The 14,684-nt window shown below is 49.5% G+C and overlaps 1 long non-coding RNA gene across 1 annotated transcript in view; it reads right to left on the reverse strand.

Moving 5' to 3' along the window:
- Positions 1–14,684, reverse strand: part of LOC117196115 (uncharacterized) — a 107,957-nt gene that overhangs the window by 74,461 nt on the left and 18,812 nt on the right. Inside the window, exon 5 of the long non-coding RNA XR_007475779.1 lies at positions 267–395. This is a non-coding gene — a long non-coding RNA (uncharacterized LOC117196115). The remainder of the gene's footprint in view (positions 1–266; positions 396–14,684) is intronic.

Here is a 14,684-nt window from a genome sequence, read left to right on the forward strand (position 1 = left end):
TAGCTGATTCACTTTGTTATAAAGCAGAAACTAACACACCATTGTAAAGCAATTATACTCCAATAAAGATGTTAAAAAAAAAAGATAGCATGTTTCCTTGACAATCTGATTTTTTTTTTAAGGTTTTCGATCCATAAAACTAGAATCTGTCTCCACTTATGGAGCCAGAGGCGGAATTAATCTAATTTCTCTTCCACATGATATTACCCTTCAGGTATTTGGAGGCAACTCCCATGTCCCCTCAGCGTTTTCTCCCAGTTAAATACCTGCAGATCCTTCACCAGTTCCTGCCGTGGGTCTGAGTCTCCTGCACCATCCGAGTATCTGGAGATGTTCCAGTGCATCTGAGCTCCTTTGAAACTGAAGATGGTGTTTCAATCATGCAGAAACTCAGCCTAGGAGGCAGCACGGGAGGAATATGGCTTAAAACCAACAGGGAAAAGCAAACCACGGCCAAGTTATTCAGACAAAAATAAATTTTGATTTTCCATTTTAGTCTTTTTCTACTCTGTGGCAATCATGCCCGACTCAGTTTTGAAGCCCAGGAAAGAAGGAAAGCGCTGTATTGCTAGCTAGCACCGGGCCTTCATGCTCTTGCATTTTATCCTCACAAAACCCTTCTGAGCGGGTACTATTGTTATTCCTCTACTACAGGCTCCAAGGTCAAAGAATCCACCCGGGGTCACCCGGCTAATAGGTAGCAGAGTGAGGTCTCTAACCTGTGACTTACGCTTTCCATTTCCTGAAGCTGCTGCCCTGGAGCCCATAGTGAAAACGGAGGTCCTGGATTGGATTTGTTTTTCAGCATGTTCTGTGACATACAGCTTTAATTCAAGGCCAGTTCGTATACATCCTATTTATAAAGCTACAAAAACTTTTGAAATGCAAGTTAAGAACGTTAGGGGGGAAAGTTCTTTCTGGAAGCAAATGAAACAGAAATTCCAAGTGAAAGCCAAAAGTCATCCCAAACATGGTTTTATTCCAATGGCATTACTTAACGGTGAAGTGTTACATTACCCTTGAATTTCCTGCCTGGGCTCAGGATAGGCCGGGCCCTTGATGCTATTTCGATCGTCCGTGTATCACAGCAACGCCATCGCCCGTAACTCACGCCCACCCTCCAACATGTCAGTTACTCAAGAAAAAGGGGAGAATGTTTCCCATGCACGCACTGTAATTTTTTTCGTGTTGCTCAGCCTGCCAGAGCAAACGTAAAACCACAGAAAGAAGATTTAGATCAGCCTCTTCCCCGTCTGGCTGTTAGTTTACAGTTTTAGGAGGGGTTGGACATCAAACACTTGAAACTGTCATCCACACATTCCTTCTTGGAATAAAGCAGCACTGGCGTGCGCCCCTGCTAAATTATTTTCTACCCCCAAATGTTGGAAACTTTTGCCCTCCAGGAAAATACTCTACAGAAGACACACTGAATTAAGGGAGTTCGTTCTGAGAAAGTCTCTTGCGGTCTATAATGAACTGGCACATGTTGACATCTGGCCAGATGTATTCTCCGCCTTAGCAGGGGTGTTGCCTGGATGCTTAGTTTTTCTGATTCGTTGGCTATTATAAATAGTGCTTGAGAGAATTGTTTCTTACTGCCCTATCTAAAGCACCCACCCCCCAAAATCACTGTCACATAAATCTGTTTATATTCTTCAGAGTCTTTATGGCAACCCAATGCTCTATTCCTTACACGTTTGTTCACGGTCTACCTTCTCTTGATCACGACTTGTGTGTAAATCAGGTAACCTGGTCTATCTTGTTTATTACCTAGCATACAGTAGGTCCTCAGGAAATGGTTTTTGAATGAATCCATCTTTCGTGGATGTATATGTTGCTCTTAGACAATTTTCTCCTTAAGATTAATTCTTTGAGTCGTCAAATTCCTAGAGACAGAAAGTAGGACACAGTTGCCAGGGGCTGGGGGGCAGGGGGAATGGGGAGTTCGTGTTTAATGGGTGCAGAGTTTCAACTGAGGAAGAGAAAAAAGTTCTGCAGATGGATGGAGGTGATGGGCGCACAACAACGTGAATACACTTAATGCCACCGAACTGTACATTTTTAAATGGTAAATTTTATAGTACCTGTCTTTTACCACAAGAAAAATAAATGAATTCTTTGAATTGAAATTCTTGGGCTAAGGGTAAGTGTGTATATTTTACATTTGGGTATATGTTAATAAACTTTCCTCCAGAAGTTATGTCAGTTTACGTGCCAACTACCAGTTCATGAGAATAAGCATTTCCCAGCAAGCTGGCAACATTCTTTGCTCAGTCTCTTTATTCTTTGTACTTCGTAGGTAAACACACGCACACACAACAATATAGTTATTTGTGTCACTATACTTATTACTAAGAGTTGAGTATATTTTTATATGTTTGGCATTTCTTCTTTGGTAAAAAGCTTATGTGTTTCCTTTCCCATTTTTATTGGGCTATTTGTTTCCTTTTATTGATTTGTAGAAGACCTGTGATCAGTAAGGATATTAACTCTTAGTCTGTTATACAGTTTGCAAATATTTTTCCCAGTTTATTATTTCTCTTTAAATGTTATTTGTAATTTTCTGCTGTATGAAATTTAAAATTATGTGCTGTATCAATATAATGTTGGGATGAAAAAGTCCCTCATTCCAAGATGATAAAAATAGTCATCTATGCTTTTATCCAGGACATTTGTGGCTTTGTATTTTTATATTTGATGCGTCTATATGTTGATGGTAAGCGGCAAAGAGCCAACGGAATCTTCTTTTAACAGACAAGTTATTCTATCATCGTTTATTATAAAGTCCATCTTTTCTCTCAGGAACTTGAAATGACATCTTTTTGTTGTAATGAACAGTCATATTCTGAGGCCCATTTCATTGCTCTATCCATCCCAGCACCTAGACGTGCCGTTCTGCGCACAGCGAGTTACCAATACATTCAGATGGTGCTTATTGCCACACATCTTATACTAGTGACTAACCTTTAAGAACTGATCCATCATTGGAAAGATTTTAAATTACGTAGAATTATAAATTGGAAAGGTACAGCCAGACAGAGAATTTCCTCTACTGGGAGTCAGCAAGGAAGATGCTTTGGCAAGGACCGGTGGTAGGAAGGAGAGGGCCTGGCTGGGATGATGGGCACAGCGTCAGGTCTGCCCTTGTATCCAAATCCCGTTCCCTGGCGAGATTAACTCGGTTACCACGTGGTGGACGTTAAGCTGGTGGTACTGAGTTCTCTCTCTGCTACTTACTGGCTTTGTGGTCTCGGATGGGTCACTAAAGCAATCTGCTTATCTCAAGGCAAAGAACAGCTCCCAGCATGATCATTCTATAGGTTAAACTGTACATTTAGATGCACTCTGCAGATAGCATCTAAATGTTTATTATCATCATTACTATTACTGCGACTGCTGTAGTGGAAGATGGTTCCCCTCCCGCGTCTTCCTGCTTCTGCCCGTCCACCTGCATGCTGGCCCGGCCCCTTCCTTGTGACACATCCTTGTCCTCCAAGGAAGACCTTCCAACAGAATGGCGAGGCTCAGAGGCTGCCACCCTTTGAGGGCGTGTTCCCAGGCAGCGGCCCCTCTGACGCACCTCGTCCAGGACACTGCTGGCTGCCTGTGCTTGTTCTCTCCCTACAGACGGTCGTAACTCGCTAATTCTATCATTTACATTTCCTTGCGGGGGAGGAGGTCTTCGTGTCTGTGTGGTCGTCAGTCTAGACGGCAGGCTCTGATCCACCTCAACCCGTGAGCGCTGTGTTGGGGTCCCTGGGATATCACAAGGCCGTGTGTTTGGGATGCCATTCTGCCACTGTTCCTTGCGTGCTACCACAGGTGTTCCGCGGTGACACACAATCACACCTCAGGGGAGGGGGACTGACTGACAGAGACTTGGGACACTGCTAGTTCCCGAACGACGATACCATCCCGGATGTCAAAGCCTCACCTCTGTGACCTCTAAGCTCTGACAATTTCCCATCCCCAGCCTGGGTCGGTCACTCCCACGGGGAGAGTCTGTGGAGGACACAGAGTGAGAGTTCAGTGGACGCCAGTTACTGTTACTGCTCTCAGCACGGGCTCTGCAGGCGGAGAAGTGGGGTCCTGTGACACGGGGAGCTGCTGCGCCTGGGTCTCCGCCCCAGCGTGCTCAGCCTACACTGATTCCTTGCCCTCCACGTGGCCTTGCCCTCCACCTCCAGCCCCTCTGGGCCCCCAGCTCTCTCGCGACCTGCTACTCTCTGGGTCCAGCCCACCCTTCGCCCTAGCCCCTGCCTTCCCTTCTCCAGTTTGCCAGGGCTCCTTACGTTCTGTCTCCGTTTCTCTGGGTGGTGTTTCACCAGGCAGCTCGCCAGGGCAGCTAGAAGAAAACCTGATGAGTGTTCAAGGCATCCCACGCCCAAGCAGGACGTGAGAGCTGCCAGCCAGCAGGGGGTTCTGTGAAGGACAGGCGCACAGCGAACCGTGGGCACGGCCAACCCTGGAGCCTGCTCTCGTTAGAGGGAGGCTGGGTAGCATCTGGCATCTCTGTGCATTCCTGCAACGCCTGTGCCACTTACTGGGGTCAGAGGTGGGCAAGACAGACGTGATTCTCAGCCTCCTGGGAACTCAGTCCAACGGGGGAGACAGACGAACACCACAAAACACGTGAATAAACAACCCAGTGTGGCGAGCGCTGTCCAGGCATGGCCTGGGTGCTGAGGTCAAGGCGAGGGGTCCCGGCCTGTAGGCCCACTCAGACCTGACGCCAGGGAAGCCCTCCCTGAATGCCTTAATCCCACTTTCAGCAAGAACTCTTTTTTCATCCCATACAGATTTGGAAAGACTTCCATCAGCTCCTCTTACATTTTGCGACTTTTCTAGTGACAAAAACAGAAACAAAAAATGATCACTAGGTGGTAAGTAGCGAAACCTGTAAAAGAGGGCATCCCTGGCCCCAGTCACACTTCCCTCTCTATTTGCCCTTTGACACCTCTTACTTGATTGCATTGAGGCCTGGATTCATTTTTCCTGGCCCAAGGCCCATGCTAATTTACATGGCTCTTCCATAGGGGTCAGATCCAGGAAGACAGCAGGCCAGCCTGGATTCACAAACAGAGTCACATCCATCAAACAGCTATGAGCTCAATATACTCAGGGAGAAGAATGGAGGGTAATGAGAAATCCTACCGCGGCCTGAAAGCGTGACTCACCAGGGCTGCCCTGTGGTCAGGCTGATGGGTGAAGCACTCCATCATCCTTCTGTTCTCCTTGTCAAACACTTGTGGGATTCCATTTGGGGCTTTAGACATGTAATTACGGTTCCCATTGTTTCCAGAGCCAGAATGAAACCTCAGATGATACGATTAATTGTGAGCTAAGTGGAGTGCCCTCTTTCATTGTATGCCCTCTTCTGCGACGTTCATACAAATCCTCGTTTCCTGCAGCAACACTGTATACTGCCGAACCACACAAGCCCCTAAGATCCACGTCCATGTCGTCATATTTAGCTGTTGTTCCGAGTGGGGAACTGGTGACTGACTTACAGCTGGGGCTAAAAGCCACCGTGGGAAACTCTATTCTTTCGCTGATGTGTTGGCATTATCAATAATTCTTTTGGTCACTGGCAGTGTTTATTCATTTATTCACATATTCATTCATTCGATCAACCAACAAAGACAATTTTAGGTCTGTTACGTGGGAGGAACTGTACTAAGTGCAAGGTGAAAAGGCATGGTCTCTGAATTAAAAATAGAGCTGCCGTATGATCCAGCAATCCCACTCCTCGGCACTTACCCAGACAAAACTCTAATTCTGAAAGATACGTGCACCCCTATGTTCACAGCAGCACTATTCACAATAGCCAAGACATGGAAGCAACCTAAATGTCCATCGACAGACGAATGGATAAAGAAGATGTGGTACATGTATACAATGGAATACTACTCAGCCATAAAAAAGAACAAAATAATGCCATTTTGCAGCAACGTGGATGGACCTAGAGAATATCATACTAAGTGAAGTAAGTCAAAGAAAGACAAATATATGATATCACTTATATGTGGAATCTAAAATATGACACAAATGAACTTATCTATGAAAGAGAAACAACCTCACAGACACAGAGAACAGACTTGTGGTTGTCAGGGGGAGGGAAGGTGGGAGAGGGAAGGAGTGGGAGTTTGGGATGAGCAGCTGCAAACTATTATGTACAGGATGGATAAACAACAAGGTCCTACTGTAGAGCACAGAGAACTATATTCAATATCCTGTGATAAAGCATAATGGAAAAGAAGATGAAAAAGAATACATACATGTGTATAACTGAATCACTTTGCTGTACAGCAGAAATGAACACAACATTGTAAACCTACTATACTTCAGTAAATTTTAAAAACCTCGAAAAGGCATGGTCTCTGGCCTCAAAACTGCCCGGCTGGGAAGGCGTCCCCCTTGGGGCAGGTGTTGCATCCAAGTCACCTGGGCAGTCACATGTGTCTGCTCTTCTCACCCCAGACTCGTCCGAGATTTGGATTTGCCAGGTCCAGAGAGAGGCCCTGGCGTGTGGATTATGAAAAAACAAGACTCCTACGATAGTTCTGATTACACCCTTGGGTGGTGAACCACTGGTCTAGTGATCTTTCCAGAACTCTGTAGAAATCAGCTCCTTTTCGTGGGGCAGTAGGTCCGCAAGCCCCTCTTGGCCCAAGATGTCAGGAGCTGCCCTGGGCCAGGGGTAACACGGGCTCCCGAGGGCCTCTTCCCAGGCACGGGGTCGGGCCTGCACCAGCCACCTGCTCTCATGCCGACTCTGGCTGGGGCATCTCTGCTGTAGTCTGTCCCTGGCCGGGAGCACCCCTTTGTGCTGAGCTTACCTGGTCCCCTGACCTCTTCCCTGGCTCCGAAAGCCCGCCTTCTGGGGTTGGCTCTGAGGTTACACCTCATGACTGTCTCAGCCCCCTTCTCAGTGGCGTGGGGACCCAGGGCACCTGGCTCTGTGGGCTGAGGAACATGGAGACGCCAAAGAGGTCAGAAAAGTGGCATTTAGGGAAGTGTCAAAGCTCAGAGGAGGTGCTGGGCAGGGAGGCCCCGCCACCGAGGAAGACAGAGAGGGTGAGCCGGGCTCTGACAGCAGCTTCCGAGCGCGGGGTGGGGTGGGGGGGCGGGGACAGTTAAAGGCCTGGGCGCAAAGCAGGCCTCGGAAGGGTCGCAGCCCCGCCAGGCCGGGCACCGCCCTCCCGCTCTGCCCCGTGCAGCAGTCAGTGTGGCCAAGCTCCGGTCCGAACACTGCACGGTCGCTGCTGGACCGTCGCTCTTGAGTGACTGGCAACGGTCTGCCTCAGCTCGTGAACTGCTGAGCGTTGTTTCTCATTGCGAGCATCACGCCTGATTATTTTGGACATGACGTTCTGGCGTGAATACGGCTGACACTGGGGACAAGTCAGAGATGGTGCGTTCACCGTTTTACAATGTAAGGCCGCGTATGTAGAGCCTGGGCCGGCCAGCCAGGGTTCAGGGTCCGTAGGTCTCCTGAATGGATGAATGCAGTCACTCCAGAGAGTCTTACTTAAACTCAAATAAGCTGGAAAAGTACAAGTAAAACCAGAGTCAGCTGCTGTATGTTTGCTAACTGTGGCGATTTGCTGGGTTTTGACCTTCAATCATCACATCCTCTCGCAGCGCGTCATCCGTGGGTTCATTTGCTCGGCTTTCCCTGCGGTGGGGGGGGGGGGGTGTCACAGGCGGTGCCTCGGAAGCCGACCCCAAACCACGCCTCCTTCCTCATGGCCACACCCCCTCCCCTCATACATGGACCACCAGGCACACATGCAGATAAAGTGAACAGACGTGGTTTCCTGTCCCTCAAGTCGCCCCGTCGGGTGAGGGTGACAGCCACAGAGCAACCGTTCCAAGGTGATGGAGCCTGTGGTGGCGTCTGCCCGGGGGCTTGAGGACGCAGAGCGGAGAAGCCAGGAGCACCGCTCTGCAGAGCCCGTGGCGCACGGTCAGATCGGGGGCGTGCACGGAGGGCAGGCCGGGAGGCAGCTCCGCGCCGAAGCCTGACCCGTTGCTCCGTGAGTGGCTGTCCTGCGTGTGCCATTCCTGCCCCTCGGGCACTGCGGCGTGACCACGGTCCACCCGCAGCCGCCCTCCAGGGCCTCAGCTCAGCTGGAAGAGAAAACTCAGACCCTTGTTCTCGGGACACAGGGAGGGAGCCGGCGGCGGGCGTTTATTTCTCTTCTTTTGGCCGTTGAAACAAACCACACCGAACTGCTGCTGGGATCCCCGTGCAGGTGTCCCACAGACCTGGCAGCACACGGGTCTCCTCCGGGTGCGGCCCCGATGGAAACACGTCCTGAGCCCTCAGAGAGGTCTGTGGCGCGAGGCTAAGAATAGGCGAGCAGAGCAGCCCCGGCTCAGGGATCAGTGTGCTTTGCAGGCCCCAGGAAAGGCAGCTGTAGCAATTTCAGGCCAAGCCTCAGGGTCGTGAGAGACTTCCCAGCTTGGCTCCGGGAGCTGGGAAAGACGGGCAGGATGTGGTGCAGTGGCCGTGTGCGGTCTGCAGGGCCAGCGCTCCCAGCAAAAAGCCTCCTACAGACGCTTTGAACAGTGCTAACCAGTTTGAAAAAACAAAAGAGCGCGCGCACACACACACACACAGCCCCTGAACAGCTCTTTGCTTTAATCTCCTTCGGTGGAAACTGGGATTTGGGGCAGTTCTCATAGCGGGCGGCCAGCTCTTGGTTTTCAGGATCTTCTGAGTATGTATAGACATCAGCAAGGCCGTGAAAAACACAGCGTGTACCCTGATAAAGCCACACGTGTCCCAGGTTGACGGACGTGAGTGATGGCCAAAACCCAGAGCAACAACTTCTCGGTGCTGACCTGCAAAGGACCTGGCCAAGCCCGGTGTGTGACGGTGCAGGAGTCCCTTTTCTAGCCCCTCCCTGCCAACACCTCTCCCCTCCGCCCTTCCAGCCGTGGAGCCCGTCCGCTGACCGTTGGCATAGTTTCATCCAGGGGACATGGGTCCGAGGGACTGGAATGGTAATAGGTTTCAGTCCTGATTCAGTGTGTTCTAGGGCAGAAAAAGCACTTCCTCTTGGCTTCTGAACTCCTTCCTGAAGAGAAGAGCAAAAAGCCGCTTCCAGGAAGGCAGAGCAACATAGTCACCCCTGCGTCCCCAGGGAACCACTTCAGGGGGCTTCTCTTAGCAGCAGGTGGATGAGCTCTTTTCCAACCAAGTGTGTGAAACCTGAGACGCTCTGAGCACATTGCTGGTGAGTCATGCTGAGGGGGGTGACTCAGTTTTAGACTCTGATAAGGATCGGTACCGGAATCCCTAGGGCACCTGCCATCAACATTTTGGAGCGCACACATTTTATAAACACGGAAAGGCTCTACCCTCTTACTTTTCATTTCTTTATTCTTTTGATTTACCTCAAGCGAGGCACTCCATTTTCTCCCCAGCTTCGTGGAGATGTAACTGACAAGGCCCTACTCTTTAAAATCCCCACGTAGAGGAAAAGATCTTCTTAAACAGATTGTTCTCTTGCTCTTTCCCGACCCGGAGAAGAATCTTTCTTCCAAATACATCCTCCTTGACGGCTGTAAGATAGGATTGACGGGAAAGGACGGGAGAGGGAATTAGTATTTCCTAAGCAACCGCTGGATTCCGGTTCGATGAACAGCCAGTGAAGCAGATTTCTAACGTGGGCAGGTCCCCTCCATCGGACTAGCTGAAGACACCTGGAGACAGGTAGCGTGTGTGAAGGCTGCAGCCTGAGGTCACGCGGTCCAGGTTCGTGGAGACGCCGAGTCACCTGCTCCACGGGTTTGTGTGCATTTCGTGAGCTGACCCTCGAGCAGTCAGCACGGTATCCAGCACAGAGGACGTGCTCGGGAAACACGAACTCCTTCTCCAGTTATATCATTCCCGGCCCATAGCTCTGAAACCCATAGTTTATGTTCACTAAACACCGATTCATTTGGAAAGACAGACCCGGCATTAACCACAGCTGCGGTACAAGAACCATGACTTGTGTTGATGCATATTTCGGGGGGAAAAGGCACAGAGTGACGAGCAAATAGCTTGCCGTTTGGTGGCCTAGTTACTAGGCTGTGCTTCTTGCACCAGCAGAGTTAAAGCTTTTGCCAAGTAGGAAAAGACTGCGCTCCCGGGGGGTCATTAACTCACCGTGCGGCTCAGGCTCTTACTTGAGCCTTCTCCCTTTCATTCCAAAGAGATTTTTTGCAGTTATTCCATTTAGTTCTAAAGACCTGAAGTGTTATGGGATAAATCTGCTTATGGTGACGGATGGGCCTTTGGACAACCCAGGGCTTTGCTTCGAGGGCGCTTTTATGAGCGCTGAACATCACTCAGCAGGGAAAGAGCCCAGCACCCCAACCGAGAAGTGTGTGTTCCTCTCGCGTTGCAGAGAGACCAGGTGACTTGTTTAAAAGTGCCCGACAGATTGGTGACAGGCAAAGTGGGCTGCCCTCGGCCATACTCTCACACGGAGGGAAAATGAAGGAGCAGGTCAATCCGCTGCCCATCTGCCTTTAATTAGAAACAAAGGAAGTCAGGGCTTTTTATCCACTGGAGAAAAACAGTGAAACTTGACTAGCTAAACACTGAAAATCCCTGTCATCGAGAGTCCATGGGATTGAGCTTCTGGAAGGCCAGCCCAGCGGTAAACGCTGGTGACGTGGCTGTCCAGCTGGAGTGGCTGCAGAGAGTCATGGGATGGAGCACCGTTAGCAGCTGGTACAGGACTGGGGAGCGCGCCCCGCCTTGCCGCCTGCCCTGGAGCCCGCAGGGCCGGTCGTGGGCCACTGTGCTCTGACCTCCTGAGGAGAGAATGGCACCAGGCATTTTTCCCGTTCCAGATGCAAACCCAAGACCTTGAGTCCAAATGTTCTCAGTGCAGGGAAAACGTTCTGAGACCTCAGAAAACTCATTCCCCCGGAGACCATTTTCCTGACTTGTAATTGGGTCGGTGATCACCCGTTTTAGAAAGGTTTGGGGTGGTCCAGTTTCCTCTGGGAACCCTGGAGGTTTCATGGTTTCAGTTTCCGGAGTTTTCTGCTGGCCTCGGAGTTCCAGGGAAAACTGAACTTGCTGAGGAAGCGAGCGCCAGCTGTTTGGCCGCAGAGGTAGTTTCATGCTGAGGAAAAGAAAACCCAATTCGGATTCCTTCCCCTTTCTTGAGACGAGCGAGGGAGCTGGCCTGAGCACAGCCTGTGTGCAGAGGCAGGCTTTGAAAGTTTCATCCCTGGTATACCTGCAGAAGAAAGATCTGAAAATTTCAGAAAGACTGAGAATTCCAAAACATTGTGTAATGAGTTTTACATTTTTTTTCACAAGTGTCATTAGATCTCCTGCCACCACCGCTAAGCGTCAAGCATCACCCTCCCTAAGGGCCCGAGTCGGCTGTGACTGGGGACGGTGTGAGTCTCTGGTTTCCACACACTTTAACGCAGCCCTCTAATCTGAAGTATGCAAACTAGGTTTTCTCCCTTCCGAAAGATGATCCCATACAATTTGGTTGAGAAGCTACGCACATTTCACAGCAAGGGATAGGGGCCATCCAAAAGGATGGAAATTGCTCAAATGAACAATGTGCATTTCCTCTCCTCCCCGGGGGAAAATAAATGCAAAAACATCTGTTGTGCAAGTTAAAGCTACTCTTCAACTCCTCCAACTTTCTCAGTCCTTGTTTCCGTACAGCAGGGCACTAACAGAAGGCAAGGTGGCTTTTTTTTTTTTTTTTTTTTTTTTTTTAATGCACGCACAGAGAATCCGAGCTACAACAAATGGTCCAGGGCACCAGTGTGGAGACTGAGAATAGCAAGTCAGGACAGTCAGCTTCTAGAACAAGTTGGTGGAGGGTCCCTGTGACGACAGAACTAGTTGAGGAGTGTCAGCAAGCATCCCTGGGCAGCCTGGGTGGTCCTCCAGCCCGAGGGGTCATTACCCTGCTCTCTGTAACAATAAACGTCAGAAAGCACAGCCCATCTCCCTAAGTGAGCAGAAACCTTTCCCCACTTTTCCAGCCCCATCAAATATTTCTCCTTCCAAAGGCAGGTCGTGTGTTTCTTGAAGCTAATCAAGTAGGGACAGTTTGAGGTGCAGGTGGAGAGTCACCTCTCTGAGGCCACTAGATTCAAGCCTTCACCATCTGTTCTGGGGGAGCCCAAGGAGCCCCCGTGGGCATCAGATGGGAATTTCCACCTCCCAGCTACAGAGCCACTGTGGGAAGATCCGGCAACACCGGGTCCGGAGCTCCGTATCCAATTAGGGCAGGTATTTCGCCAAATGCCAAACACAAGTTGGTTTTCTTCTTTCCCTTCAGAGTTGCTCTGGCTAATTTCATTAGGTCCCTGAGCTTGGCATCAAGACCAATTAGAAGAGAATAAGGATAAAGTCCGGGAGTGTGCAGGGCTAAATAGATTAAAAAAAAAAAAAAAAAGCCCTCGCTCATAGATCCCAGTGGAGCTTTCTGGCAGGAGCCACTTTCCAGCATCAAAGCCATTTGGAAGTTATCTATAAGATGTTTGACCTTTTAGCTGATAGAGCTGCTTTGGTCTGATTTGCAAAATACGCGAAGTTTTCCAGCCATGACCTTGGCTTTCCGCTTCTTTTTATTTCTTCTTTTGTCTCTTGAACCAGACTATTCTCTGAGTGTAGTTTGGTTCCACTGGCCAAAGATGTTAGAAGCAAGGGCTGGGTTTAGATATGTCACTCAGTCCAGCCTTTTTGCCCCTCACGATGAAGGAATTCTGTGCAAAGACCTTATCATTGCTGATCTTGGCACATTCCGACAGCCCGCCTGTGTGGGCCCCAGACAAGCCCCCACTGTGGCCAGCTGGATGGATGTCACCAGGGAACCCTCTCATCTCAGAGGGTCACTTCCTTTCTCAGGCTACAGCCACAAGAGCGGTGTCAACTGGGGCTGGGAAAGTAGGCCAAACCAGAACTGGAGGAAAACCAGGGGGTGTGTTTGGAGGCGTCTGTGATCCACAGAGAGACAGATACCTCCTCTCTGCTGAGAGTGACTTGGGGATTATCTCCATTTGCCTTCAGTTCCTAAGGGTCATGCACTGTGGTCCAAACCATGTAATTCACCGAAATCTGCACAGATGAACGAGATTTTTGCATCCAAATTTCTTTTCTAAGAATCAGCGTGTTTCTGTCTTGTGATCTTGTGTCTCCAGATATTGCCAAGTGTGTGTGCGCAGGGTGTGGATACACTGGGGCCAAACCTGGGTGGCCATCTGTGTGCAGATGTGTTCCTCATATGTCCTCCTCTGCCAGTTTGCTGCCTGAAACCTCAAATAGGAAACGCAATCTTTAATTCTACCATCTGAGCCAAGGACTCTGCCAAGAGGAAAAGATGCTTGTGGAAAACGTCCCACGAGATTTTCGATGATGTGCGGATTCTTGCCTGAGGTTAAGCTCTGAAGGAAGCTGGTGGCGGGGATGGGAAAGGGGTGGTCAAGAACAGGCGGTCCTTGGGTCTTAGAAAAAAGAAAAGTGTATCTGGAAGGGCACCAGAAGGGACACGCAGAGAAAGGAAGACAACTTCACCTACGCCACACCTTGCCTGGTCATCGGTGGGTTATTCTCTGGGCATCAGCAGAGCAGGCCTGCGGGTGAGAGCTCTCAGTGGATGGGAAGCTACTTTTCTCCACACCAAGGTCAACGGCAAACAAAGCTGCCTTTGTGTCCGGTTCACCCTGAACTTTGCTGACCACCCTGCCCCCAGCAGAGCCGGGAGGAGCTGACTCGATCGTGAGATCCAGCTCCCATTCACCTGGTTATAGACACAGGGACGCAGCCATGGGTTTCCAAACCTTTGCTCCTGACGTGCCTTCAAGGGCAGGTATCCACAGGCCCATGGGTCTCCAAATTGGGAGAACTAATATTAAAGCAGCATCTGCTCTAGACCCAATCTCCAACCACCTGGCCCTTTCCATCAGGTCCTCCAGAAGGCCGAAATAACCTTTACCATGGTCCAGGAAGAGGATCTTATCAGAAAGAGGGCCGAAAGAAGACCAAGCTCACTCCCCCCTCTTCCCTTCCCTGACTTAGCGAGGCAAGCTCCTCTACTCGTCTGTTCTCCTCCTTGATGGCCCTGGTGGGAACGAAACATAAAGGACCCACACGTAACCTTTGCTCATAATCACTTCTTAACCCTTTTGCCAACAAGTACAGGCAGAGCCCATGGTGTGTAAGTACAACGGAAACTCAACTGCTGAAACGACTGGGGATGTACTTGGTCTAGACCACCTGGGACCAAGTTGAAGGGACTGGATCCCAGCTGGCTGACTCTTCACCTTGAAAAAACTGCAAGAGTTGCCCAAAGGCCTGGAATCACCAGTTGTATTTTACAGTATTGTGCCTATTCTATTTACAGTAGCCTATTTATAATAGTCTATTTACAGTTTATTTACACCGAAGCGAGCTAAATGTCCATCGACAGATGAACGGATAAAGAAGATGTGGTGCATATATACAATGGAATACAACTCAGCCATAAAAAAGAATGAAATAATGCCATTTGCAGCCACATGGATGGACCTAGAGATGATCATACTAAGTGAAGTATTGACGGGTCAGAAAGAGAAAGAGAAATACCATATGCTATCATTTATATGTGGAATCTAAAATATGACACAAATGAACTTATCTACAAAACAGAAACAGACTCACAGAC

The sequence above is a fragment of the Orcinus orca genome, chromosome 2 (genome assembly GCF_937001465.1).
Source record: "Orcinus orca chromosome 2, mOrcOrc1.1, whole genome shotgun sequence".
Lineage (NCBI taxonomy): Eukaryota > Metazoa > Chordata > Mammalia > Artiodactyla > Delphinidae > Orcinus > Orcinus orca.